Genomic DNA, 6,421 nt, shown 5'->3' with positions numbered 1-6,421 from the left:
AGATATCCTTTTGTATGATTGAGGTCTCTGTATATCCGTGTATTACTTTGTAGCGCTTTTTGTAGGTTGCTTTGTCTACACCGTTCATTTGAATACCTTATCAGGTTATTAGCGATACAGTTGAATGTAATCTGTGTCAATAGAACCAAATCTATTGGTTGCAGCCCCATTTCTTCCAGAAGACCATTTATATGCTTAACCCAAAACACGTCCTTCTGCATGTTTATGTGTGTAAATCTACAAGAGAGTCAATCTTCGCCATTTTTAAATAGAGTTTTGTTAATATAGTTCAAATGGAGCCTCAGAGTATACAAATGGCCTTCCTCAAGTCTGGTTTCGATAGCTAAGGCGTAATTTGGTGTAGATTCTGGCAGCTGCAAGACTTTTTTCAGGAAATAACGGTGTAGTTTATCTACTTTTGCGAAATTTCCATATCCCCAAACTTGTGCTGCGTAGGACTGTATTGATCGACAGACAGCTTGATAAAAGCTCCACTCTTGTACCAAACTAATGTTGTTTTTTTGTATAAAGTTTTTCCAGCTAGTTTTTATAGCACTTTTAGATTGCGTATTTCTATTTTGTATGTGCTTCAAGAATTTCATCTTGCTCTCCACGAAACGTCCAACGTTCTTGTTCTGGAAGTCTTCCTCCTCTTCTAAATACTAATACTTTTGATTTATTTATGTTTACCATCAGATTCCAATCATCGCGATACTTTTCCAGGTTACGAATCATACTTTGCAGTTCTGTTTTATCTTCTGCTAAGATCACGATGTCATCTGCATATAACAAAACCCTAATGTTCATATCGCTTATTGTAATGCCACCTTCTAATGCCTCATGTATGTCATTCATGTATAGTGCAAATAACAACGGTGAGAGAAGACAACCTTGCTTAACACCTGAATTCGTCTCGAAGTAATCGGACAGTTCCTCTCCCGTCCAAACAGCCGAATGTGTATTTCGGTAGATATTTTCAATCATTCGCACAAACTTTAAATATTTAAGATACCTTGCCATCGACAGGATCTACCACAACCTAAATAATTCGATTGTGCAGGACTACCTTAGTGTGAAGTTTCTATGCAATCCACTGTGAAGCCAGATAAGATTCGCCCTGGCCGAACTTACAGCCGTATCTACTTATTTCCTTTAAATTTTAATTTAACAAGTGGAAACCAAATATCGTATAAAAAAGTTCATCAATTTTTATACCATCCACCATAAAATGGGGGGTATATTAACTTTGTCATTCCATTTGTAACACATCGAAATATTGCTCTAAGACCCCATAAAGTATATAAAGGGTGATTCTTTTGAGGTTAGGATTTTCATGCATTAGTATTTGACAGATCACGTGGGATTTCAGACATGGTGTCAAAGAGAAAGATGCTCATTATGCTTTGACATTTCATCATGAATAGACTTACGATCTGCCATAACGTCGAATTTTCAGTGAATGGGCCCTAGAAAAGTTGGCAGAAAATCCGCTTTTTTATCGACAAATTTTGTTCAGCGATGAGGCTCATTTCTGGTTGAATGGCTACGTAAATAAGCAAAATTGCCGCATTTGGAGTGAAGAGCAACCAGAAGCCGTGGTTTGTACGCTGGTGGAATCATTGGACCGTATTTTTTCAAAGATGCTGTTGGACGCAACGTTACGGTGAATGGCGATCGCTATCGTTCGATGCTAACAAACTTTTTGTTGCCAAAAATGGAAGAACTGAACTTGGTTGACATGTGGTTTCAACAAGATGGCGCTACATGCCACACAGCTCGCGATTCTATGGCCATTTTGAGGGAAAACTTCGGAGAACAATTCATCTCAAGAAATGGACCGGTAAGTTGGCCACCAAGATCATGCGATTTGACGCCTTTAGACTATTTTTTGTGGGGCTACGTCAAATCTAAAGTCTACAGAAATAAGCCAGCAACTATTCCAGCTTTGGAAGACAACATTTATTTATTTATTTATTTATTTCAGTCTTTAGAACAAAAATTCCTTACAGACTATGATGAATAAAATACATCTCTAATTTTCTAAGTTATGTTTTAACTAAATTTAGTAGCAAAATACAATTTAAAATCATTTTTCGAAATGCTAAACTCTATAATCTTCCCAAATTTCTTTTGAAATTTTAAGTTAATAGAATTTATGTAGAAAAACACACGCGTCAGCGGACTATGGGAAGCATAATTCACACGGTGTAGAGGAATTTCAAATATATCAACATATCTCATAGTTCTAGGAGGAACATAAAGAGGAATACGTAATAACAAATCCGGACAATCAATTACATTATTGATCAAATCAAAAACAAAAAGAGCAGACTGAACTTTACGACGATCTTCAAGAGTTTGAAGACCTAATAACAGACAATTAGAAAAATAACTGGAAGGACAACTTATTGGGAGAGATTTCAATGCATATTTCACAAATACTCGTTGAACTCTTTCTATACGAGCTATTTGATTATTACAACGCGGATCCCAAACAATTGAAGCATATTCCACTCTGGACCTAACATAGGCTGTGTACACAATTTTCCAAGTATTTGGGTCCGAAAAATCACCACAATTTCTTTTAATAAAACCAAGCATTTTATAAGCTTTTGGAAGTATATAATTAATATGAGGAATGAAAGACATGTCTGAATCAAAAAATACTCCAAGATCTCGAATACAGGTAACCTTTGTCAAAACATTATCACCAAATTTAAAACAGCACTGAATAGGGTGGAGTGTTTTATGGAAGGAAATATGATAACATTTCGAAATATTCAATTGCAACTTATTTAAATGACACCATTTATAAAAATTATCTAAATCCAACTGCAAATTGGCAACATCAGATAACGAGTCAACTTTAGAAAATATTTTCAGATCATCTGCATATAAAAGGAATTCAGAATTTTTAAAACATAAAGCAACATCATTAATAAATAAATTAAAGAGCAGGGGACCTAATACACTCCCTTGTGGAACCCCTGAAGTTTGAACATATGGATATGAAACATATCCACCAACTTTAACTCTGCAGATCCTCTGAGATAAGTAGGATTCAATCCATGTTAAAAAACACGAGTGAAACCCCAAGCATTGAAGTTTATATATCAGTAAAGTGTGGGAAACTTTATCAAAAGCTTTGGAAAAATCCGTATACAATGTTTCCAATTGACTACCACTTTCCAATGTTGATAAGCATCGCTCACTAAACAAAGTCAAGTTAGTGATTGTAGATCTGCCAGTAAAAAATCCATGTTGATGAGGTGAAATCAAAGACTTCGTAAGAAAAAACAACCTTTTATAGATGATATGCTCAAAAACTTTCGATATGCACGATAACTTAGATATTGGTCTATAGCAAGTAACATCATCTCTTTTGCCGTCTTTGAAAATTGGTGAGATTGTAGCCGATTTCCAACAATTTAAAAATATGCCTTCCTTCAGAGATCTGTTGAAAATAATAGAAAGAGCGTAACATATACTATTACAACATCTTTTAAGAAAAAGAGGACACAGACCATCAGAATCCGTTTTAGTGCCATTATTTAAGTCATTTACTGCCTCGCAAATTTCATCTTCAGTAATGACCATTGCGCCAATATTCAAGATAGTACCCTGTATATCAATTTCTTTATTCACAGCAGTGGGAGCTTCAAAGTTAGACTTGAAATAATCTGCAAAAAGATTTACGGCTTCAATACCTGTTTGAGAAGTCTTGCCCTTAAAATGTACTGTAGATGGAATATCAGTCTGCTGCTTTTTGGACTCTATATAAGACCAAAATGATTTAGGATTCAATTTAATCTCGCTCTCCTTAGTGAGAATAAATTGTTTATATAAAAATTTATTCAAAAAATTGAATTGCCGTTGATAATGAAGAAACATTTCCTTATCCTCATTACAATTAGTCTTCAAAAATCTTTTTTGAAATTTATTACGTAAGTTCTTTATTTTCATAAGACCTTTAGTATACCAAGGTCTCCTGTATGCTCTACATTCCCTTAAAGGGACATTCTCTCTAAGAACATTTAAAACTTTATTTAAAAATATTTCAAAGCAAATATGAATAGACTGTTCGGAAAACAAATCAGCCCAATTTATCGAATTGAATATAGAGTTAAGCAGATCGAAGTTACAAAGATTAAAATTAAAGTTCGAAAAATCATCAGTTAAAGAGCTGGGCAAATATTTGAAAGAATCGATTGTTATAGCTAGCGGGTTGTGATGCACATTAGATGGGGAAATCGAAGTAAGAGCTTCATTAATATTAAATTTGCAATCATCAGAAACGAATACAAGATCCAAAAACCTATTCAATTTGTTAGAGATATAATTAATCTGAATTAAGCTCATCGCCAGAAATGTATCAATAAAGTTTATTTCGTGCTCCTTGATAACATTTGAAGGAGATAAAAATTCGCTGCAACCAAATTGAGTCCATAAAATATTAGGCAAATTAAAATCACCTAAGACACAAATAAACGATTCATTACAAGCATCCCCGTCTAAAGCCGCTATATTATGTAAATGCTTCTCATAAAGGCCTCCTGGGCAACCAGGTGGTATATAAGAAACAGCAACAAAGAGCTTAATCCTAAAACCAAAAATACATATAATAAGCTGATCAAGTAAACCATTATCATCATTAATCGCAAAAAGAGATGCCTTGTATTGATTTTTAACAGCCACAAGAACACCGCCTCCTCTAGAACAACCAGTGATATTTCTATTTCTATCTTTTCTAAACACTTTATATAGACTGGGATCGAAAAATTCAGAACTAAAAAAGTCCGAGTTAAGCCACGTTTCAACTAATACAATAACATCATAATCAAACTGAGATGAAAATTCAAAAATATCCTTAGATTTAGTACGCATTCCTGATACATTTTGGTAATAAATTTTTAAACCAACATTGACATTAGTTAACCTAGATTGTTTTGATTTGGATTCAGTCGAAAATTTACAAATGGGCGAACTTTAATATCTACTGGCCAAATATTTGGATTCAAAATATCATTATAAAAATACGATGAAACGCCAAATTTGAAGTTAATTTTTTTAATACTAGCAGCATCAGCATCTTTCTTTACGAGCTTGAAACAAAGCAGGTGCTCCTTTGCAATCTTCGTCTTATTATGGACATAATCAATAATTTGTTCACTAGAAACAGTTGGTTTAAATGACGACAAATGAACCCATTTCTTTGATATTACAATATCTAAGTCATTTGGTTCAGAGTTAGCACCAAACCCAATATTACGCCTTTTCCGCCTACGCCTCTGCACAGAAACCCACTCAGATGTATTAGCTGCACGTTGCGACGCAACATCAAACGCATCACTGCCACCATGTTCTGTCTCGCTCAAGTTGGATACAACATTAATCGCATTATTCATGTCAGTGTGTATTGTAGACACCGATGAAACTGAAGGAACAGGGAAATCGTTCGGTTTACTTTGACCAATAGTTTTAGTATGCTTTCTTATTGTTGAATTAGAAGCATCGTTGATCGCTTGAATTTGAGCTTTGTTTTGATTTTTACCATTATTGTGGTGTTTATCTTCACTGTCTTGTTTATTACTGTTCATTACTTTCTGTTTTAGATCTTGCAATTGAGCAGACACAGATGTCTTTATTAACTCTCTGAGCTCTCTCACTTCATTCGACAAAGAAGAGACGTGAGAAATTAAGTCAGATGTAACTTTTAAACAGGAATTGCAATTGAATACAATATTAGCATTTTTCAAAAAAAGTTCACTACATTTATCATCAATTTTTGCACAAATAAAATGGTATTTAGCTCTGCATAAATGACATGCGATAAATTTATTATTTAGCGCATTGTAACATTTCGCGCACAAAAGTTTTGATGGAGGATCCATAGAACACAACCGAACACAAAAGCAATCAGTCAAAGACTCGAAGAAATTCGGGCTATTCCGGCCGAAATGCTCGAAAAAGTTGCCCAATATTGGACTTTCCGAATGGACCACCTAAGACGCAGCCGCGGTCAACATTTAAATGAAATTATCTTCAAAAAGTAAATGTCATGGACCAATCTAACGTTTCAAATAAAGAACCGATGAGATTTTGCAAATTTTATGCGTTTTTTTTTTAAAAAAAGTTATCAAGCTCTTAACAAATCACCCTTTATATTGTGGGTCGTGGTGAAATTCTGAGTCGATCTGAGCATGTCCGTCCGTCTGTTGAAATCACGCTCACTTCCGAACGAAACAAGCTATCGACTTGAAACTTGGCACAAGTAGTTGTTATTTATGTAGGTCGGATGGTATTGCAAATGGGCCATATCGGTCCACTTTTACGTATAGCCCCCATATAAACGGACCCCCCAATTTGGCTTGCAGAGCCTATAAGAGAAGCATATTTCATCCGATCCGGCTGAAATTTGGTA

This window comes from Haematobia irritans, chromosome 1, assembly GCF_050003625.1.
Source record: "Haematobia irritans isolate KBUSLIRL chromosome 1, ASM5000362v1, whole genome shotgun sequence".
Classification (NCBI taxonomy): Eukaryota; Metazoa; Arthropoda; class Insecta; order Diptera; family Muscidae; genus Haematobia; species Haematobia irritans.
Note: the sequence above shows the minus strand (reverse complement) of the source record.